Source organism: Tachyglossus aculeatus, chromosome 22 (assembly GCF_015852505.1).
Source record: "Tachyglossus aculeatus isolate mTacAcu1 chromosome 22, mTacAcu1.pri, whole genome shotgun sequence".
Lineage (NCBI taxonomy): Eukaryota > Metazoa > Chordata > Mammalia > Monotremata > Tachyglossidae > Tachyglossus > Tachyglossus aculeatus.
The window spans coordinates 15,714,071-15,738,669 of NC_052087.1; the positions used below are offsets into that span (position 1 = coordinate 15,714,071).

At 46.7% G+C, this 24,599-nt stretch overlaps 1 non-coding gene across 1 annotated transcript; it reads right to left on the reverse strand.

The window, feature by feature from the left end:
* Nucleotides 1-20,801: 20,801 nt before the first annotated feature.
* On the reverse strand, nt 20,802-20,939 carry LOC119944239. The gene has a single exon (XR_005455736.1). It is a non-coding gene; the product is annotated as a small nucleolar RNA SNORA7 (small nucleolar RNA).
* Nucleotides 20,940-24,599: the final 3,660 nt, after the last annotated feature.

The following is a 24,599-nucleotide window of genomic DNA, read 5'->3' on the forward strand; positions in this document are numbered from 1 at the left end:
AGAACAAAACCAAATGGCAGCAAACCTTGTGACTCCCAGGCCCCTACCCTGTCCCCATGCAGCAGACAAACGGCAGCAAACCTTGTGACTCCCAGGCCCCTACCCTGTCATCATCAATCGCATTTATTGAGCGCTTACTATGTGCAGAGCCCTGTACTAAGTGCTTGGGAAGTACAAATTGGCAACATATAGAGACAGTCCCTACCCAATAGTGGGCTCACAGTCTAAAAGGGGGAGACAGAGAACAAAACCAAATGGCAGCAAACCTTGTGACTCCCATGCCCTACCCTGTCCCCATGCAGCCGACAAATGACAGCAAACCTTGTGAATCCCAGGCCCCTACCCTGTCATCATGAATCGTATTTATTGAGAGCTTACTATGTGCATAGCACTGTACTAAGTGCTTGGGAAGTACAAATTGACAACATATAGAGACAGTCCCAACCCAACAGTGGGCTCACAGTCTAAAAGGGGGAGACAGAGAACAAAACCAAATGGCAGCAAACCTGGGGACTCCCAGGCCCCTACCCTGTCCACATGCAGCAGACAAACGGCAGCATACCTTGTGACTCCCACGTCCCTACCCTGTCATCATCAATTGTATTTATTGAGCGCTTATAATGTGCAGAGCACTGTACTAAGCGCTTGGGATGTACAAATTGGCAGCATATAGAGACAGTCCCTACCCAACAGTGGGCTCACAATCTAAAAGGGGGAGACAGAGAACAAAACCAAATGGCAGCAAATCTTGTGACTCCCAGGCCTCTACCCTGTTCCCATACAGCAGATAAATGGCAGCAAACCTTGTGAGTCCCAGACCCGTACCCTGTCATCATCAATCATATTTATTGAGCGCTTACTATGTGCAGAGCACTGTACTAAGCGCTTGGGAAGTACAAATTGGCAACATATACAGACAGACCCTACACAACAGTGGGCTCACAGTCTAAAAGGCGGAGACAGAGAACAAAACCAAATGGTAGCAAACCTTGTGACTCCCAGGCCCCTACCCTGTCCCCATGCAGCAGACAAATGTCAGCGAACCTTGTGACTCCCAGGCCCCTACCCTGTCATCATCAATTGTATTTATTGAGCACTTACTATGTGCAGAGCCCTGTACTAAGCGCTTGGGAAGTACAAATTGGCAACATATAGAGACAGTCCCTACCCAACAGTGGGCTCAAAGTCTAAAAGGGGGAGACAGAGAACAAAACCAAATGGCAGCAAACCTTGTGACTCCCAAGCCACTACCCTGTCCCCATGCAGCAGACAAAGGGCAGCAAGCCATGTGACTCCCAGGCCCCTACCCTGTCCCCATGCAGCAGACAAACGGCAGCAAACCATGTGACTCCCAGGCCCCTACCCTGTCCCCATGCAGCAGACAATTGGCAGCAAACCTTGTGACACCCAGGCCCCTACCCTGTCATCATCAATCATATTTATTGAGCGCTTACTATGTGCAGAGCCCTGTACTAAGCGCTTGGGAAGTACAAATTGACAACATATAGAGACAGTCCCTACCCAACAGTGGGCTCACAGTCTAAAAGCGGGAGACAGAGAACAAAACCAAATGGCAGCAAACCTTGTGACTCCCTTGCCCCTACCCTGTCCCCATGCAGCAGACAAATGGCAGCAAACCTTGTGACTCTCAGACCCGTACCGTCGTCATCAATCATATTTATTGAGCGCTTACTATGTTCAGAGCACTGTACTAAGCGCTTCGGAAGTACAAATTGGCAACATATAGAGACATTCCCTACCCAACAGTGGACTCACAGTCTAAAAGGGGGAGACAGAGAACAAAACCAAATGGCAGCAAACCTTGTGACTCCCAGGCCCCTACCCTGTCCCCATGCAGCAGGCAAACGGCAGTAAACCTTGTGACTCCCAGGCCCCTACCCTGTCATCATCAATCGTATTTATTGAACGCTTACTATGTGCAGAGCACTGTACTAAGCTCTTTGGAAGTACAAATTGACAACATATAGAGACAGTCCCTACCCAACAGTGGGCTCACAGTCTAACAGGGGGAGACAGAGAACAAAGCCAAATGGCAGCAAACCTTGTGACTCCCAGGCCCCTACCCTGTCCCCATGAAGCAGATAAATGGCAGCAAACATTGTGACTCCCTGGCCACTACCCTGTCATCATCAATCGCATTTATTGAGCGCTTAGTATGTGCAGAGCACTGTACTAAGCGCTTCGGAAGTACAAATGGCAACATATAGAGACAGTCCCTACCCAACAGTGGGCTCACAGTCTAAAAGGGGGAGAGAGAGAACAAAACCAAATGGCAGCAAACCTTGTGACTCCCAGGCCCCTACCCTGTCCCCATGCAGCAGACAAATGGCAGCAAACCTTGTGACTCCCAGGCCCCTACCCTGTCATCATCAATCGTATTTATTGAGCACTTACTATGTGCAGAGCACCGTACTAAGCGCTTGGGAAGTACAAATTGGCAACATATAGAGACAGTCCCTACCCAACAGTGGGCTCACAGTCTACAAGGGGGAGACAGAGAACAAAACCAAATGGCAGCAAACCTTGTGACTCCCAGGCCCCTATCCTGTCCATGTGCAGCAGACAAATGGCAGCAAACCATGTGACTCCCAGGCCCCTACCCTGTCCCCATGCAGCAGACAAATGGCAGCAAAACGTGTGACTCCCAGGCCCCTACCCTGTCATCATCCATTGTATTTATTGAGCGCTTACTAGGTGCAGAGCACAGTACTAAGGGCTTGGGAAGTACAAATTGGCAACATATAGAGACAGTCCCTACCCAACAGTGGGCTCACAGTCTAAAAGGGGGAGACAGAGAACTAAACCAAATGGCAGCAAACCTTGTGACTCCCTTGCCCCTACCCTGTCCCCATGCAGCAGACAAACGACAGCAAACCTTGTGACTAACAGGCCTGTACCCTGTCATCATCAATCGTATTTATTGAGCACTTACTATGTGCAGAGCACAGTACTAAGCGCTTGGGAAGTACAAATTGGCAACATATAGAGACAGTCCCTACCCAACAGTGGGCTCACAGTCTAAAAGGGGGAGACAGAGAACTAAACCAAATGGCAGCAAACCTTGTGACTCCGAGGCCCCTACCCTGTCCCCATGCAGCAAACGACAGCAAACCTTGTGACTAACAGGCCTGTACCCTGTCATCATCAATCGTATTTATTGAGTACTTACTATGTGCAGAGCACTGTACTAAGCGCTTGGGAATTACAAATTGGCAACATATAGAGACAGTCCCTACCCAACAGTGGACTCACAGTCTAAAAGGTGGAGACAGAGAAAAAAACCAAATGGCAGCAAACCTTGTGACTCCCAGGCCCCTATCCTGTCCCCATGCAGCAGATAAATGGCAGCAAACCTTGTGAATCCCAGGCCCCTACCCTGTCATCATCAATCGTATTTATTGAGTGCTTACTCTGTGCAGAGCACTGTACTAAGCGCTTGGGAAGTACAAATTCCACGAGAAGCAGCGTGGCTCAGTGGAAAGAGCCCGGGCTTTGGAGTCAGTGGTCGTGGGTTCAAATCCCGGCTCTACCAATTGTCAGCTGTGTGACCTTGGGCAAGTCACTTAACTTCTCTGGGCCTCAGTTCCCTCATCTGTAAAATAGGGGTTGACTGTGAGCCCCCCGTGGGACAACCTGATCACCTTGTAACCCCCCAGCACTTAGAACAGTGCTTTGCACATAGTAAGTGCTTAATAAATGCCATTATTATTATTATTATTACAAATTGGCAACATATACAGACAGTTCCTACCCAACAGTGGGCTCTGAGTCTAAAAGGGGGAGACAGAGAACAAAACCAAATGGTAGCAAACCTTGTGATTCTTAGGCCCATACCCTGTGCCCATGTAGCAGAAGAACGGCAGCAAACCATGTGAGTCCCGGGCCCCTACCCTGTCCCCATGCAGCAGACAAATGGCAGCAAACATTGTGACTCCCAGGTCCCAACCCTGTCATCATCAATCGTATTTATTGAGCGCTTACTATGTGCAGAGCACCGTACTAAGCACTTGGGAAGTACAACTTGGCAACATATAGAGACAGTCCCTACCCAACAGTTGGCTCAAAGTCTAAAAGGGGGAGACAGAGAACAAAACCAAATGGGAGTAAACCTTGTGACTCCCCGGCCCGTACCCTGTCATCATCTATCGTATTTATTGAGCGCATACTATGTGCACAGCACTGTACTAAGCGCTTGGGAAGTACAAATTGACAACATATAGAGACAGTCCCTACCCAACAGTGGGCTCACAGTCTAAAAGGGGGAGACAGAGAACAGAATCAAATGGCAGCAAACCTTGTGACTCCCAGGCCCCTACTCTGTCCCCATGCAGCAGACAAATGGCAACAAACCTTGTGACTCCCAGGCAACTACCCTGTCATCATGAATCTTATTTATTGAGCGCTTACTATGTGCAGATCACTGTACTAAGTGCTTGGAAAGCACAAATTGGCAATGTATAGAGACAGTCCCTACCCAACAGTGGGCTCACAGTCTAAAAGGGGGAGACAGAGAACAAAACTAAATGGTAGCAAACCTTGTGACTCCCAGGCCCCTACCCTGTCCCCACGCAGCAGACAAACTGCAGCTAACCATGTGACTCCCAGGCCCCTACCCTGTCCCCATGCAGCAGACAAATGGCAGCAAAACTTGTGACTCCCAGGCCCCTACCCTGTCATCATCAATCGTATTTATTGAGCACTTACTATGTGCAGAGCACCGTACTAAGCGCTTGGGAAGTACAAATTGGCAACATATTGAGACAGTCCCTACCCAACAGTGGGCTCACAGGCTAAAAGGGGGAGACAGAGAACAAAACCAAATGGCAGCAAATCTTGTGACTCCCAGGCCCCTACCCTATCCCCATGCAGCAGACAAATGACACCAAACATTGTGACTCCCAGGCCCCTACCCTGTCCCCATGCAGCAGACAAATGTCAGCGAACCTTGTGACTCCCAGGCCCCTACCCTGTCATCATCAATTGTATTTATTGAGCACTTACTATGTGCAGAGCCCTGTACTAAGCGCTTGGGAAGTACAAATTGGCAACATATAGAGACAGTCCCTACCCAACAGTGGGCTCAAAGTCTAAAAGGGGGAGACAGAGAACAAAACCAAATGGCAGCAAACCTTGTGACTCCCAAGCCACTACCCTGTCCCCATGCAGCAGACAAAGGGCAGCAAGCCATGTGACTCCCAGGCCCCTACCCTGTCCCCATGCAGCAGACAAACGGCAGCAAACCATGTGACTCCCAGGCCCCTACCCTGTCCCCATGCAGCAGACAATTGGCAGCAAACCTTGTGACACCCAGGCCCCTACCCTGTCATCATCAATCATATTTATTGAGCGCTTACTATGTGCAGAGCCCTGTACTAAGCGCTTGGGAAGTACAAATTGACAACATATAGAGACAGTCCCTACCCAACAGTGGGCTCACAGTCTAAAAGCGGGAGACAGAGAACAAAACCAAATGGCAGCAAACCTTGTGACTCCCTTGCCCCTACCCTGTCCCCATGCAGCAGACAAATGGCAGCAAACCTTGTGACTCTCAGACCCGTACCGTCGTCATCAATCATATTTATTGAGCGCTTACTATGTTCAGAGCACTGTACTAAGCGCTTCGGAAGTACAAATTGGCAACATATAGAGACATTCCCTACCCAACAGTGGACTCACAGTCTAAAAGGGGGAGACAGAGAACAAAACCAAATGGCAGCAAACCTTGTGACTCCCAGGCCCCTACCCTGTCCCCATGCAGCAGGCAAACGGCAGTAAACCTTGTGACTCCCAGGCCCCTACCCTGTCATCATCAATCGTATTTATTGAACGCTTACTATGTGCAGAGCACTGTACTAAGCTCTTTGGAAGTACAAATTGACAACATATAGAGACAGTCCCTACCCAACAGTGGGCTCACAGTCTAACAGGGGGAGACAGAGAACAAAGCCAAATGGCAGCAAACCTTGTGACTCCCAGGCCCCTACCCTGTCCCCATGAAGCAGATAAATGGCAGCAAACATTGTGACTCCCTGGCCACTACCCTGTCATCATCAATCGCATTTATTGAGCGCTTAGTATGTGCAGAGCACTGTACTAAGCGCTTCGGAAGTACAAATGGCAACATATAGAGACAGTCCCTACCCAACAGTGGGCTCTCAGTCTAAAAGGGGGCGACAGAGAACAAAACCAAATGGCAGCAAACCTTGTGACTCCCAGGCCCCTACCCTGTCTCCATGCAGCAGACAAATGGCAGCAAACCATGTGAGTCCCAGGCCCCTACCCTGTCCCCATACAGCAGACAAATGGCAGTAAAACTTGTGACTCCCAGGCCCCTACCCTGTCATCATCAATTGTATTTATTGAGCGCTTACTATGCGCAGAGCACTGTACTAAGCGCTTGGGAAGTAGAAATTGGCAACATATAGAGACAGTCCCTACCCAACAGTGGGCTCACAGTCTAAGACTGAAAGACAGAGAATAAAACCAAATGGCAGCAAACCTTGTGACTCCCAGGCCCCTACCCTGTCCCCATACAGCAGACAAATGGCAGTAAAACTTGTGACTCCCAGGCCCCTACCCTGTCATCATCAATTGTATTTATTGAGCGCTTACTATGTGCAGAGCACTGTACTAAGTGCTTGGGAAGTACAAATTGGCAACATATAGAGACAGTCCCTACCCAACAGTGGGCTCTCAGTCTAAAAGGGGGAGACAGAGAACAAAACCAAATGACAGCAAACCTTGTGACTCCCAGGCCCCTACCCTGTCACCATCAATCGTATTTATTGAGCGCTTACTATGTGCAGAGCACTGTACTAAGCACTTGGGAAGTACAAATTGGTAACGTATAGAGACAGTCCCTACCCAACAGTGGGCTCACAGTCTAAAAGGGGGAGAGAGAGAACAAAACCAAATGGCAGCAAACCTTGTGACTCCCAGGCCCCTACCCTGTCCCCATGCAGCAGACAAATGGCAGCAAACCTTGTGACTCCCAGGCCCCTACCCTGTCATCATCAATCGTATTTATTGAGCACTTACTATGTGCAGAGCCCTGTACTAAGCGCTTGGGAAGTACAAATTGGCAACATATAGAGACAGTCCCTACCCAACAGTGGGCTCACAGTCTACAAGGGGGAGACAGAGAACAAAACCAAATGGCAGCAAACCTTGTGACTCCCAGGCCCCTATCCTGTCCACGTGCAGCAGACAAATGGCAGCAAACCATGTGACTCCCAGGCCCCTACCCTGTCCCCATGCAGCAGACAAATGGCAGCAAAACGTGTGACTCCCAGGCCCCTATCCTGTCATCATCCATTGTATTTATTGAGCGCTTACTAGGTGCGGAGCACAGTACTAAGCGCTTGGGAAGTACAAATTGGCAACATATAGAGACAGTCCCTACCCAACAGTGGGCTCACAGTCTAAAAGGGGGAGACAGAGAATAAAACCAAATGGCAGCAAACCTTGTGACTCCCAGGCCCCTACCCTGTCCCCATGCAGCAGACAAAGGGCAGCAAGCCATGTGACTCCCAGGCCTCTAACCTGTCCCCATGCAGCAGAGAAATGGCAGCAAACCTTGCGACTCCCAGGGCCCTACCCTGTCATCATCAATCGTATATATTGAGCGCTTACTATGTGCAGAGCACCGTACTAAGCACTTGGGAAGTACAAATTGGTAACATATAGAGACAGTTCCTACCCAACAGTGGGCTCACAGGCTAAAAGGGGGAGACAGAAAACAAAACCAAATGGCAGCAAAACTTGTGACTCCCAGGCCCCTATCCTGTCCCTATGCAGCAGAAAAACGGCAGGAAACCATGTGACTCCCAGGCCCCTACCCTGTCATCATCAATCGTATTTATTGAACGCTTACTATGTGCAGAGCACTGTACTAAGCACTTGGGAAGTACAAATTGGCAACATATACAGTCCCTACCCTACAGTGGGCTCACAGTCTAAAAGGGGGAGACAGAGAACAAAACCAAATGGCAGCAAACCTTGTGAGTCCCAGGCCCCTACCTTGTCCCTACGCAGCAGACAAATGGCAGCAAACCGTGTGACTCCCTGGCCCCTACCCTGTCCCCGTGCAGCAGACAAACGGCAGCAAGCGTTGTGACTGCCAGGCCCCAAGCCTGTCATCATCCATCGTATTTATTGAGCGCTTACTATGTGATGCCAATTTGTACTTCCCAAGCGCTTAGTACAGTGCTCTGCACATAGTAAGCACTCAATAAATACGATTGATTGATTGATTGATTGATTGCAGAGCACCGTACCAAGAGCTTGGGAAGTACAAATGGGCAACATATAGAGACAGTCCCTACCCAATAGTGGGCTCACAGTCTAAAAGGGGGAGACAGAGAACAAAACCAAATGGCAGCAAACCTTGTGACTCCCAGGCCCTACCCTGTCCCCGTGCAGCCGACAAATGACAGCAAACCTTGTGACTCCCAGGCCCCTACCCTGTCATCATGAATCGTATTTATTGAGAGCTTACTATGTGCATAGCACTGTACTAAGCGCTTGGGAAGTACAAATTGACAACATATAGAGACAGTCCCATCCCAACTGTGGGCTCACAGTCTAAAAGGGGGAGACAGAGAACAATACCAAATGGCAGCAAACCTGGGGACTCCCAGGACCCTACCCTGTCCACATGCAGTAGACAAACGGCAGCAAACCTTGTGACTCCCATGTCCCTACCCTGTCATCATCAATCGTATTTATTGAGTGCTTATTATGTGCAGAGCACTGTACTAAGCGCTTGGGAAGTACAAATTGGCAACATATAGAGACAGTCCCTACCCAACAGTGGGCTCACAATCTAAAAGGGGGAGACAGAGAGCAAAACCAAATGGCAGCAAATCTTGTGACTCCCCGGCCCCTACCCTGTCCCCATGCAGCAGACAAATGGCAGTAAACCTTGTGACTCCCAGGCCCCTACTCTGTCATCATCAATCGTATTTATTGAGCGCTTACTATGTGCAGAGACCTGTACTAAGCACTTGGGAAGTACAAATTGACAACATATAGAGACAGTCCCTACCCAACAGTGGGCTCACAATCTAAACGGGGGAGACAGAGAAAAAAACCAAATGCCAGCAAACCCTGTGACTCCCAGGCCCCTACCCTGTCCCCATGCAGCAGACAAACGGCAGTAAACCTTGTGACTCCCAGGCCCCTACCCTGTCATCATCAATCATATTTATTGAGCGCTTACTATGTGCAGAGCACCGTAATAAACGCTTGGGAAGTACAAATTGGTAACATATAGAAACAGTCCCTACCCAACAGTGGGCTCACAGTCTAACAGGGGGAGACAGAGAATAAAACCAAATGGCAGCAAATCTTGTGATTCCCAGGCCCCTACCCTGTCCCTACGCACCAGACAAATGGCAGTAAAACTTGTGACTCCCAGGCCCCTACCCTGTCATTATCAATTGTATTTATTGAGCGCTTACTATGTGCAGAGCACTGTACTAAGCGCTTGGGAAGTACAAATTGGCAACATATAGAGACAGTCCCTACCCAACAGTGGGCTCACAGTCTAAAAGGAGAGACAGAGAACAAAACCAAGTGGCAGCAAACCTTGTGACTCCCAGGCCCCTATCCTGTCCACGTGCAGCAGACAAACGGCAGCAAACCTTGTAACTCCCAGGCCCCTACCCTGTCCCCATGCAGCAGACAAACGGCAGCAAGCCATGTGACTCCCAGGCCCCTACCCTGTCCCCATGCAGCAGACAAACGGCAGCAAACCATGTGACTCCCAGGCCCCTACCCTGTCCCCATGCAGCAGACAAATTGCAGCAAACCTTGTGACTCCCAGGCCCCTACCCTGTCATCATCAATCGTATTTATTGAGCGCTTACTATGTGCAGAACCCGGTACTAAGCGTTTGGGAAGTACAAATTGACAACATATAGAGACAGTCCCTACCCAACAGTGAGCTCACAGTCTAAAAGGGGGAGACAGAGAACAAAACCAAATGGCAGCAAACCTTGTGACTCCCAGGCCCCTACCCTGTCCCCATGCAGCAGATAAATGGCAGCAAACCTTGTGACTCCCAGGCCCCTACCCTGTCATCATCAATCGTATTTATTGACCGCTTACTATGTGCAGAGCACTGTACTAAGCGCTTGAGAAGTACAAATTGGCAACATATAGAGACAGTCCCTACCCAACAGTGGGCTCTTAGTCTAAAAGGGGGAGACAGAGAACAAAACCAAATGGCAGCAAACCTTGTGACTCCCAGGCCCCTACCCTGTCCCCATGCAGCAGACAAACGGCAGCAAGCCATGTGACTCCCAGGCCCCTACCCTGTCCCCATGCAGCAGAGAAATGGCAGCACATCTTGTGACTCCCAGGCCCCTACCCTGTCATCATCAATCGTATATATTGAGCGATTACTATGTGCAGAGCACCGTACTAAGCGCTTGGGAAGTACAAATTGGCAACATATAGAGACAGTCCCTACCCAACAGTGGGCTCACAGTCTAAAGGGGGAGACAGAGAACAAAACCAAACGGCAGAAAACCTTGTGACTCCCAGGCCCCTACCCTGTCCCTATGTAGCAGAAAAACGGCAGCAAACCATGTGACTCCCAGGCCCCTACCCTGTCCCCATGCAGCAGACAAACGGTAGCACATCTTGTGACTCCTAGGCCTCTACCCTGTCATCATCAATCGTATTTATTGAGCGCTTACTATGTGCAGAGCACTGTACTAAGCGCTTGGGAAGTACAAATTGGCAACATATAGAGACAGTCCCTACCCAACAGTGGGCTCACAGTCTAAAAGGGGGAGACAGACAACAAAACCAAATGGCAGCAAACCTTGTGACTCCCAGGCCCCTACCCCGTCCCCATGCAGCAGACAAATGGCAGCACACCTTGTGACTCCCAGGCCCCTACCCTGTCATCATCAATTGTATTTATTGAGCACTTACTATGTGCAGAGCCCTGTACTAAGCGCTTGGGAAGTACAAATTGGCAACATATAGAGACAGTCCCTACCCAACAGTGGCTCAAAGTCTAAAAGGGGGAGACAGAGAACAAAACCAAATGGCAGCAAACCTTGTGACTCCCAGGCCCCTACCCTGTCCCCATGCAGCAGACAAATGGCAGCAAACCTTGTGACTCCCAGGCCCCTACCCTGTCATCATCAATCGTATTTATTGAGCGCTTACTATGTGCAGAGCACAGTACTAAGCGCTTGGGAAGTACAAATTGACAACATATAGAGACAGTCCTTACCCAACAGTGGGCTCACAGTCTAAAAGGGGGAGAAAGAGAACAAAACCAAATCGCAGCAAACCTTGTGACTCCCAGGTCCCTACCCTGTCCCCATGCAGCAGATAAATGGCAGCAAACCTTGTGACTCCCAGGCCCCTACCCTGTCATCGTCAATCGTATTTATTGACCGCTTACTAGGTGCACAGCACTGTACTAAGCGCTTGAGAAGTACAAGTTGGCAACATATAGAGACAGTCCCTACCCTACAGTGGGCTCTCAGTCTAAAAGGGGGAGACAGACAACAAAACCAAATGGCAGCAAACCTTGTGACTCCCAGGCCCCTACCCTGTCCCCATGCAGCAGAGAAACGGCAGAAAGCCATGTGACTCCCAGGCCCCTACCCTGTCCCCATGCAGCAGAGAAATGGCAGCAAACCTTGTGACTCCCAGGCCCCTACCGTGTCATCATTAATCATATATATTGAGCGCTTACTATGTGCAGAGCACCGTACTAAGCACTTGGGAAGTACAAATTGGCAACATATAGAGACAGTCCCTACCCAACAGTGGGCTTACAGTCTAAAAGGGGGAGACAGAGAACAAAACCAAATGGCAGCGAACCTTGTGACTCCCAGGCCCCTACCCTGTCCCTATGCAGCAGACAAAGGGCAGCAAACCATGTGACTCACAGGCCCCTACCCTGTCCCGATGCAGCAGACAAATGGCAGCAAACCTGGTGACACCCAGGCCCCTACCCTGTCATCATCAATCGTATTTGTTGAGCGCTTACTATGTGCAGAGCACTGTACTAAGCACTTGGGAAGTACAAATTGGTAACGTATAGAGACAGTCCCTACCCAACTGTGGGCTCACAGTCTAAAAGGGGGAGACAGAGAACAAAACCAAATGGCAGCAAACCTTGTGACTCCCAGGCCCCTACCCTGTCCCCATGCAGCAGACAAATGGCAGCAAACCTTGTGACTCCCAGGCCCCTACCCTGTCATCATCAATCGTATTTATTGACCGCTTACTATGTGCAGAGCACGGTACTAAACACTTGGGAAGTACAAATTTGTAACGTATAGAGACAGTCCCTACCCAACTGTGGGCTCACAGTCTAAAAGGGGGAGACAGAGAACAAAACCAAATGGCAGCAAACGTTGTGACTCCCAGGCCCCTACCCTGTCCCTACACAGCAGACAAACGGCAGCAAACCATGTGACTCCTGGGCCCCTACCCTGTCATCATCAATCGTATTTATTGAGCGCTTACTATCTGCAGAGCACTGTACTAAGTGCTTGGAAAGTACAAATTGGCAACATATAGAGACAGTCCCTACCCAACTGTGGGCTCTCAGTCTAAAAGGGGGAGACAGAGAACAAAACCAAATGGCAGCAATCCTTGTGACTCCCAGGCCCCTACCCTGTCCCCATGCAGCAGACAAACGGCAGCAAACCATGTGACTCCCAGGCTACCCTGTCCCCATGCAGCAGAAAAATGGCAGCAAACCTGGTGACTCCCAGGCCCCTACCCTGTCTTCATCAATCGTATTTATTGAGCACTTACTATGTGCAGAGCATAGTACTAAGTGCTTGGGAAGTACAAATTGGCAACATATAGAGACAGTCCCTACCCAACAGTGGGCTCACAGTCTAAAAGGGGGAGACAGAGAACAAAACCAAATGGCAGCAAACCTTGTGACTCCCACGCCCCTACCCTGTCCCAATGCAGCAGACAAATGGCAGCAAACCTTGTTACTCCCAGACCCGTACCCTGTCATCATGAATCGTATTTATTGAGCGCTTACTATGTGCAGAGCACTGTACTAAGCGCTTGGGAAGTAGAAATTGACAACATATAGAGGCAGTCCCTACCCAACAGTGGGCTCACAGTCTAAAAGGTGGTGACAAAATTGACAACATATAGAGACAGTCCCTACCCAACAGTGAGCTCACAGTCTAAAAGGGGGAGACAGAGAACAAAACCAAATGGCAGCAAACCTTGTGACTCCCAGGCCCCTACCCTGTCCCTCCGCAGCAGACAAATGGCAGTAAACCTTGTGACTCCCAGGTCCCTACCCTGTCCCCATGCAGCAGACATACAGCAGCAAACCTTGTGACTCCCAGGCCCCTACCCTGTCATCATCAGTCGTATTTATTGAGCGCTTACTATGTGCAGAACACTGTACTAAGCGCTTGGGAAGTAGAAATTAGGAACATATAGAGACAGTCCCTACCCAACAGTGGGCTCACAGTCTAAAAGGGGGAGACAGAGAACAAAACCAAATGGCAGCAAACCTTGTGACTCCCAGGCCCGTACCCTGTCATCATCAATCGTATTTATTGAGTGCTTACTATGCGCAGAGCACTGTACTAAGCGCTTGGGAAGTACAAATTGGCAACATATAGAGACAGTCCCTACCCAACAGTGTGCTCACAGTCTAAAAGGGGGAGACAGAGAACAAAACCAAATGGCAGGAAACCTTGTGACTCCCAGGCCCCTACCCTGTCACCATGCAGCAGACAAACGACAGCAAACCTTGTGACTCCCAGGCCCCTACCCTGTCATCATCAATCGTATTTATTGACCGCTTACTATGTGCAGAGCACTGTACTAAGCGCTTGAGAAGTACAAGTTGGCAACATATAGAGACAGTCCCTACCCAACAGTGGGCTCTCAGTCTAAAAGGGGGAGACAGAGAACAAAACCAAATGGCAGCAAACCTTGTGACTCCCAGGCCCCTACCCTGTCATCATCAATCGTATTTATTGAGCGCTTTCTATGTGCAGAGCACTGTACTATCCATGTAGGGATTTCCAGGAGGCAGGAAGAAATGCCAGATTGTAGAGAGGACAGAGGTTAGGGTAAGTGAGGTAGATTTGCGCATCATTTACGCAGAGCTGGTAATTGAATCCATGAGCACTAGTGAACATCCCAAGAGAGTGAATGTGGAAGGGGACCTAGAATGGTCCCTTGAGTCATATCTGTTGTTAGGGAGGAGGAGGCAGAGGGGGAGTTAGTTGGTTCAAGAGCATGAGAAAGACTGGCCATAGGGATGAGAGGAAAACCAGAAAAAAATCATAGTGTTTCCAGGATATGGGAGTGGACTGTGGTGTCAAAATCAGCTGAGAGTGAGGAAGGTTAGAATGGAGTAAGGCCTGTTAGATTTGGTAAGAGTATCATTGGTGACATGGATAGAGCAGTCTTGCTGACCTCCTTCCATCCTATCTCTCCCCTCTCCATGCTTCACTCTGCTGCCTAGATCATTTTTTTGGAAAAACTGTTCAGTTTATATCTCTCACTCATTCATTCAATCATATTTATTAGTGCTTTCTGTACTGTACTATACTAAGCGCTTGGTAAGTACAATTCAGCAATAGAGACAAATCTTGCTTACACCAGGCTTACAGTCTAGTTCTCAAAAACCTTCAGTGGTTGCCAACCCACTTCCTCATCAAATAGAAACTCCTTGCCATCATCTTTAAGCAACTCAATCAGCTCTTCCTCTTACTTTATCTGGCTGATTTCCTATTTCAACCCAGCCTGCACAGTCTGTTCATCTGACACCAACCTAGAGGAAAAGAGAGTGCAGCTTGGGTACCTGGATCTTGTCTATCCCACTACCAACTCCTTGTCCATGTAGTTGTCAGTCCTGGAACTCTCTCCCTCTTCACATCTGACATTCCACCACCATCCACACCTAAAATCACATCTCCTCCAAGAGGCCTTCCCAGTCTGAGCCCTGAATTTCCCCTGCCCATTCTCCCCTCTGTGTCAACTATGAACTTTTGTGCACCTGGACACTCACCCCAGTCCCACAATACTTCTGTAAATATTCTTATGCTCTACTATTTTCCCTATATCTGGTCTATTTTATTGTCTGTCTCCCCTTGTACACTGTAAGCCTTGTGGGAAAGGATCATGTCGACCTGTTCTGTTGCTTAGTACAGGGCTCTGCACACAGTAATTAAGTCCTTAATACAGAACACAGTTAATGGTGTTTGAGAAGCAGTGTAGCCTAGTGGAAAGAGCATGGTCTTGAGAGTCAGAGGACCTGGTTTCAAATCCTGTCTCTGCTACTTGCCTCCAGTGTGACCTTTGGCATGCCACTTAACTTCTGCCACAACTTCTCTGTGCCTCATTTCTCTCATCTGCAAAATGGGGATTCCATTCCCGTTCTCCCTCCTACTTAGGTTGTGAACCCCATGTGGGACCTGACTATCTTGTATGTACCCCAGTGCTTAGTACAGTGTTTGGCAGATAGTTGCATAAGTGGGGAAACTGAAACACAGAGAATAATATTGTTTTTTCAGTTAAACAAAACATAATTACTATTATTCTCTGTGTTTCACTTTCCTCATTAGTTACAATGCTGATACAAAATCTGTTCTTTCTCCCACTTGGACTGTGAACTCTGTTTGGGAGAGAGATGGTGTATGGCCTGATTGTCTTGTATCTACCTCAGTGCTTCTACAGTGCTTGACACTAGTAGGTATCTAACAAAGACCAAAATACAGTTAATTACAGTCAGCTTCACTCAATTGCAAAGTAATCTTGAAGATGTTCCTGAAATTGGGGAGGATGTCTTACTGAAGTTTTTGCTTCCTTCCCTGGAGCATGTGTTCAAGGTTTTCCAAGCCTTTCCCCACCCTGGCATTTCTTTGCTCAGAGTATGAGTAGAGAGAGTATCACTCTCTGCTGCTCCAAACTAAATAAAGAAGCCTCAATGGGAAGAGAGGAGAGTCCTTCATTGGATCGCTCACATTTCATGGCTGCTTGGGTGGGATTTACACCTCTGCAAGGATTGCTCTTGCTGTTTCCTTCAAATATATGTATTTGGAATGTTTGCCTATCCTCTTATCCTTTTTAGCTCTTGTGGAAGCAACAAGGTTTAGTGGATAGAGTACAGGCCTAGGAGTCAGAAGGAGCTGAGTTCTAATCCCAGCTCCATCACTTTTCATTCCACTACTAGGCTATTATGGAACCAGAAATGTTTGACATATGAAACTGAAATAACTTTTTATGTGTCCTTCCTGTGCTGCTGAGTTCCTTTATTTTTCATACACAACACTTAGAAGTTTGTCAGCCTGTTTGGCCTTTTATGTACTGAATCCCTAGGGGAGCCAGTATAACAAAACTTTGATACACCTTCCAGTGCAACTAGAAGCCAGGGCATTAATTGGAAAAGTGCCTATTTTTCTCGTGGTCAGTTTTATTCTTCATGATCAAAAGTTGGAACAGAGAAGAATCTTTTTGTCTTTGTTCTGAATGGAATAACACTGTTAACCAGCTTTGACATACCAATGAAGAAGGAAAGGAGAGTTCTCATATGTGCCCCCTCATTGCTATGTCTCTCTAATTCTCACCTGGGAGTCCCAAATTCTGGACAGCTGAATGAACCCTTGTTCATTCATTCATTCAATCGCATTTATTGGGCGCTTACTGTGTGCAGAGCACTGTACTAAGCACTTGGGAAGTACAAATAGGCAACATCTAGCAGAGAACTCCAATTACACTGTGATTTGCCCTCACTGACTTCTGATTTCTTCATCAATAGTTTCCTGGGAAGAACTGACCCATAACTCCTCATTTAACAGCTTTCTCCTCCACATGGGAATTGAGAGACCTTCTCTCTTCTTTAATTGTCAATATACAGTTTTTTTATGGTATTTGCTAAGCACTTAACCATGTGTCAAACATTGTTTGAAGTGTTGGAATAGATGCAATTTAATTAGGTGGGACCCTGTCCCTATCCCACATGGGGCTGTTGTATTGTACTCTCCCAAGCACTTAGTACAGTGCTCTGCACATAGTACATGCTCAATAAATACCACTGAATGACTGATTGACTGATGGGGCTCACAGTCCAAGTAGGAGGCCCTTTGTTCTCTCTTATAATGTCCATCTTCTTGTGATCTTGAACTGTGCAAATCTGAGGCCCTGGCATATTACCTCCTCCTGCTTTTTTCTCATCTCAAGATGCCTTAATTACAGATGAAAAAAATGAAGTCTAGAGGAGGTTAGGTGGCTTGGCCAAAGTCAAATAGCAGACTAAAAGGAGAGCCAAGACTAGGACCTAGACCTCCTGAGATCTTGCCCAGTGCCTTTTCCACCGGCTACTCTGGGGATCATGTCAGAGGAATGTACACATTAGCCACCACTGGCAAAAGCACTGGGAATCTCCCTCCCCTTCTACACCCCCACTTTCCCTGCAGATCTGGGAATACATCACCCATCCCTGATCACTCCTCTCACTCCTTCCCTGCCTTTCAGTCCTTCTTCCTGAACTTCCATACCTCAAATCTATCTTGCCTGAAGCTTTCTGGGGGCTGAATTGTGAGGCTGGCACAGGACCATTATGGTAGGAGCAGGGAGTGGGGGATGAAAGGGGAGAACATATTTTTTAAAGAAAGGTGTGTGTGCTTGGAGCTTGGGTTGCACTGGGGAAGACAGAGTGTCTTTTCCCAGATCCAGGAGAATGGGGACACAAGTTTAAAAGAAGGTAGCAAAGTTGAGATACATGGGACTGGGGAATGGACAAGGCTATGGGGAATAGAGCAAAATAAAAAAGGCTAATCAAGCTCAAAGCCACAGTGAGCTTTCCTGTACTCTTGCAAACAAAAATCTGGGGAGTCCAACCCTCTGATGAGTATGCCTAGTGCTCCCTCAGTATCTCTTCTTATTTTATTTCCCTCACCTCTGGTTTTCTCTCCCTCATCCTGATGCTCAGGCTCTTTTTTCTTCCTCACATTTTTTTCTCCTCTCTCACCCTTTCTAACTCCACCCAAGTAGCAGCCAGCCGACCATCCTTTCTTCTGCCACTAGGACAAAGATGATTCTTTCTCCTCCTTCCTTCCTCCACTCCACTCCCTCCACCCCTCATGCCAGCCCGAAGTTTCAGGACTCTAAGGAGCCATTTTAAGCCATCCCATTCCCTACAGTGACTTCTCAGAAGTCTCCGATATTCCATAGATAACAGGTTTTACAGGGTAAAGAGAAGATTGTGAAATGAGCACCTAGCTAAAATAAATCGGATCATCTAGTCTACTGAGGCCAGCTATAGAGGCAGACAAGTGGTAAATTCTGGATGCAAGCTAAAAGATAACTTAAAAGGCCTAATCAGAGTGTGCCTGTGGAGCTGATGGGGCTCTGTGAACTGATCCATTACAAGACTCTCATCCCTTCTGATAAGCTTCTTTATTCTCCCTGGTTACTGGCACTTCATTAAGCACTCCCATCAGTCTACATTCATTCTGCTTCCTTAACAACTTCATCATTCTGTCAGGGCTGTATCAGCCAGTCATTATCTCTATGTGACCTCTAACACTTTGAATCCAGAATTTGCAGTTTGGAAATGGTATCTTCCACCAACATTGAAGATGTTTGGCAAATTTACCTCTTTTCCTATCTCTCACCCTCTTCCCTTTGTGGAAGGTAATGTCAGGTCAACAGTGATGACATCGACCTGTACTTTGACCAATAATCTGCCATTTTCTGCCAATGAAATCCCTCCTTAGTTGGTGACTTTCTTCATTCTTTGCCAGCCCTTACACCATTAGGAATTAAGAATGGTGAGCTTTGTGAAAACAATCAACAGAAAAAAAATACATTAAAAAAATATCAGGACATTACATGATATTGAAGACAGTCATTGACCTATAAGGAAAGAACTATAGTGGCACACAAACTGGCCTGGTACAGAGTCACTATTAAAATGCTAGATCAGACCAGGCAGATCTGATTACCAGATGAAGGATAGTTCACAGGGACAGGTGTTTCTTTAGTAGGATTGGGCCTTCCCAATCTGCCAGGTGGTATGAGACTATGTCCATCCACCTCCACATCAAATAGAAACTCCTCACTGTTGGCTTTAAGGCACTCAATATCCTTGCCCCCTTCTACCTCACCTTGCTACTCTCCTACAACAACCTAGTCTGCATAGTTCGCTCCTCTAATGCTAACCTTCTCTCTGTACCTCAATTTTGTCTATCTCACCGCTTATTTCTCACCCGTGCTCTCCCTCCTCAAATAACACCCTCCCTCCTCAAATCTGACAATTACTCTCCACTCCCTTAAAGCTTAAAGAAGGCACATATCCTCCAAGTGGCCTTTCCTAAGTCCTCCTTTCCTCTTCTCCTTCACCCTTCTGCATCACCCTGATTTGCTCCCTTCATTTATCCCCTTTCCCAGCCCCACAGCACTTATGTACATATCTGTAATTTATTTATTTATATTAATGTCTGTCTCCCTCTGTAGACTGTAAGCTCACTGTAGACAGGGAATGTGTCCCATATATTGTACTCTTCCAAACACTTAGTTCAGTGCTCTGCTCAGTAAGCACTCAATAAATGCAACTGACTGACTGACTACCCCCAAATAAAATGTTTTCCCATAATCATAAGTGCATATCAATCAACCAGTGATAATTTCTGAGGGCTTAATTTGTGCAGAGTACTGTACTGTACAATAGGCTTGGTAGATATGATCCCTGCTCTCAAGGACCTGACAGTATAATCTACATCCCCACAATGATAAACTGTTATGAAACAAAGCAAACATTTCTACAAAGATTTAGACAACAGGACAGGGACTGTGTCTGACATGATTAATTTATATCTACTCCAGCACTTAGAATAGTGCTTGATACATAGCAAGCACTTAACAAATACCATAATCCTCAGCCATGAAGTTTATCTTAGGAGGCCAACAGTGGGTGAAGGAACTATAATGGATAAATTAAACTCAAGAGTTGGCAGCAGGGCCTATACAGAGAAGATTGTACAGCAGAATCCTGGACAGACCATTATCTGATATTCTCCAAGCATTACATCCCTTGCAATCATTATATCAAAAAGTGGCCTCCAAACCACTAAAATAACTAAATGCTAAGCTCCCAGACAGTGAAGGCATCTGTGAAGAACTCTGTAGCAATATTAATACAGGCATGTTTTAACCAAATAGTCACATCATATTCCCCAAGGAAAAACTTCAGATAGACATTTCTCTTAACTATTATTTGTCTGGAAGCCTCGAAGGCAATGAACATGACCGAATGCAGTCACTGAAAGTAGCTTGATGTAACTGTCAAAGAGATAAAAAGTCTACTTAGAGCAAAGTAATTACCATTCCAACAGTATCTTGGAGCACCACAAGATGCAAGTAAGAGGGAGACTTCCAGGAACCTGCATTGCAAGGTGCAATTCAAGTTAAGGAATCATTCAATCAATCAATCACTGCTATTTGAAAGAACATGCAGGACAGATGAATGGTGTCCCAAAGCAGGTCCAAGCCTATGCAGACTGTCACGAAACCAAGAACTTCTTGATGTTGCTGTCTTATGCTGTCGAGTTGTGTCCGACTCATAGTGATGCCATAGACATATCTCTCCCCAAAAGCCCCACTTCCATCTGCAATTGTTCTGGTAGTGTATCCATAGAGATTTCTTGGTAAAAATATGAAAGTGGCTTACCATTTCCTCCTTTTGTGCAGTAAATGAGTCTCAGCCCTTAACTTTCTCCCATGCCGCTGCTGCCCAGCACAGATGGGTTTTGACTTGTAGCAGATTGCTTTCCACTCACCAGCCACTGCCCAAGCTAGGAATGGAATAGGTATGCCTCTGCTTGACTCTCCCTCCTGTCGTCATGACTGGTAGAGTACTGGAAACTCTCCAGATGCAACCTTGAGAGGGGAAGAACTTCTACATCTTATTAAAATTTTTACGTGGCCCTATACATATCCTCAACCTGAGGAGGGAAGGTCTTTCCAGCTCCACCAGAGTTAAGAAATGAATCCTGAGGACATGACAACATTTTAATATTTTCCTTAGTATTTTCCACAACGTGACTAATAGTGAAGATGACGTCCTTCAAAACGTGTAAAACCTTCCAATATGCATAGGCATAGCAGTTGTTCCAACTATTGAGGAAGTCATCCCAGCATGGCCATAAAAAATGGTAAAACATCCTAACCTGATGGTTTACCCACTGGGCTCTAGAAACGTTGCATAAACACTTACACTAGCTCTTCCTCAATATATGAAACATGGAGGAGAGGCCACCAATATCATCTTCTTCAACAAGAAATTTGAAAGATCAAATTACTGAATCTGTTGGGGAATGATGGGCTATGTCTAAAGAAACCTGAGGTGATCAGTCAGCAGTCAATCAATGAATGACATTTATTGAGCACTTACCTTGTGCAGAGCACTGTACCAAGCACTTGGGAGAGTACCATACAGTTGGTAGGCATCATCCCTGTCCAAAAGAAGCTCATGATCTGGTAGGAGAGACAGATAATGAAATAAATCACAGATATGGGAAACAACAGAGTATAAGGAAATGAATATAAGTGGTCTGGGGTTGAGAATGGAGTGAATGTCAAAGAGAAAGGAGATATGAACACAAATGCATAGGTGACACAGAAGAGAGGGAGAATAGGGTGAGGAGGTGAGAGGTTAATCAGGAAAGACTTCCTGGAGCACATATGATTTTAGTAGGACTTTGAAGGAGGGGTGTTCTGTCAGATAGGAAGAGGGAGGGAATGTATTAACCTGCACCAGGGAAGCAGCATTACCTGGTGGAAAGAGCATGGGCATGGGAGTTAGAGAACCAGAGTTCTAATCCCAGATCTGCCACATACATAATCATCATAAATCGTATTTATTGAGCTCTTACTATGTGCAGAGCACTGTACTAAGCGCTTGGGAAGTACAAATTGGCAACATATATAGAGAGAGTCCCTAACCAACAGTGGGCTCACAGTCTAGAAGGGGGAGACAGAGAACAAAACCAAACATACTAACAAAATAAAATAAATAGAATAGATATGTACAAGTAAAATAAATAAATAGAGTAATAAATATGTACAAACATATGTACATATATACAGGTGCTGTGGGGAAGGGAAGGAGGTAAGATGGGGGGGATGGAGGGAGACGAGGGGGAGAGGAAGGAAGGGGCTCAGTCTGGGAAGGCCTCCTGGAGGAGGTGAGCTCTCAGTAGGGCCTTAAAGGGAGGAAGAGAGCTAGCTTGGTGGATGGGCAGAGGGAGGGCATTCCAGGCCTGGGGGATGATGTGGGCCGGGGGTCAATGGCGGGACAGGCGAGAACGAGGTACGGTGAGGAGATTAGCGGCGAAGGAGCGGAGGGTGCGGGCTGGGCTGGAGAAGGAGAGAAGGGAGGTGAGGTAGGAGGGGGCGAGGTGATGGACAGCCTTGAAGCCTAGGGTGAGGAGTTTCTGCCTGGTCATGCATGCTGTGTGACCTTAGGCAAGTCACTTCACTTCTCTGTGCCTCAGCTCCTTCATCTGCAAAATGGGGATTCAATACCTGTTCTCCCTCCTACTTAAATTGTGAGCCACATGTGGGACCTGATTATCTTGTACCTACCCCAGTGTTTAGTATAGTGCTTGGCACATAGTAGTCATGTAACAAATACCAGAGTTATATGTCAAAGAAATTATATTGGCAACATAGAGCTAAATGGTGTGATAATATTCCATTGCCTATTCTCTTGTGCTCATTAAGAAAAGCAGTGTGGCTCAGTGGAAAGAGCCCAGGCTTGGGAGCCAGAGGTCATGAGTTCTAATCCCGGCTCCACCACTTGTCAGCTGTGTGACTTTGGGCAAGTCACATTACTTCTCTGGGCCTCAGTTCTCTCATCTGTAAAATGGGGATTAAGACTGTGAGCCCCACTTAGGACAACCTAATGACCTTGTATCCCCCCAGCTCTTAGAACAGTACTTGCACATAGTAAGCGCTTAACAAATGCTGTTATTATTATTATTATCGCAATACAATTGTCAACCAGTGTAGAGATGAGTGCAGCTTCATAGGCAGAAAAAGGACTCAATTTTAAGAATTCACTGTGTGAGACCCTGTCTTGTCAATTTGATATTGTGTGTGGCCCACAGCTGATGCTGCCCAACTGCCCAAAGAGACAGATGTGGCCCCTAAAGCAAGTTCAGGTCTCACAGCCATTGAGTCTGGGCAAGTCAAATTTGTCTATGATCTTGTTGAAGAAGTAATAGTAGACACTCAATAAATATTAACTGCCAGTAACAAGAGAGCAGACGGTGAGGTTAAGGGAGGTTAGGTAGAGGGAGAAAACTTTATAAAGAGCTGATCAGCCCCTGCCACTCTCAACAGCTTCTCAGAGCCTTGTTTAGCCCCATTCTCAGTAACAAATATCACTGCAGGATCTTCCCCTCTGCTCTCTCCACTTTCCTCTCTGCTCTCTAATTCTCCTTCTTCTCCATTTTTCAATGTGGAAAAATAAGAAGCATGATCTAGAGGAAAAGGCACAGTTTAGAAAACCTGTGTTTTAAATCTGACACCACAACTTACCTGTTGTGTGACCTTGAACAAGTCACTCAACTTGCCTTTGCCTCAGTTTCCTCATCTGTAAAATAGGCATTAAATTCCTGTTCTTCCTCCTCCTTATACTGTGAGTCCTATGTCAGAGATTGTGTGCTACCTGATTATCTTGAATGTACCCCACTGCTTAGCATAGTAAGTTCTTAACAAATACCACAGCTATCATTATTATTATCTCCATTGACTATTCTGCACTAAAGGGAACCTATTTCCATAATTTTTAGGGAACTGGATGCTACTACCAGTTAGAGGTCAGTATCACAGCTCCTCCACCTCCTCCTCTGAGGAAGGTCAGAATTATTATTAGTTATTATTATTATATTACTAATGATGTGTATATAGCTATAATTCTATTTATTCTGATGGTACTGACACCTGTCTACTTTTTGTTTTGTTGTCTGTCTCCCCGTTCTAGACTGTGAGCCCGTTGTTGGGTAGGGATCATCTCTATTTGTTGCTGATTTGTACTTCCCAGGTGCTTAGTACAGTGATCTGCACACAGCAAGCGCTCAATAAATATGAATGAATGAATGAATTATGAATGACGTTCAGAGTCAGCCTAGTTCGAGAATGATTTTGGAACTCAAATTTCCAGCTTATTTCCAAAAATCGCCTGTCCTCTTTCCATCTGAAAGCAGTGTAGTCAGAAGAAGACCACCTCCAATACTGGCATAGCCGTGCTGAGGAGAACAGTTCTTCTGAGCTGCTAGAGGAAGGATTATTTAAAAAATGCTTCATGTGAATTTAATTAAAAGAAACGCAAATGTGGCACCATTATTTTTGCATTCATTCTGGAACCCATAAGTAAAGTTTACTGTAGGAGAGTTGGCTCTGAAAACAAAGGACAACTAAGCATGCGCCTTCTCCACTCTCACAAATGGGAAAATCACATTTCAAATAAAATGGTAAAAATGTATAAAGATTTTTCATATCAGTTTAAAAATATGCTAGATAAGGAAGTAAAGAATAGACTCAAA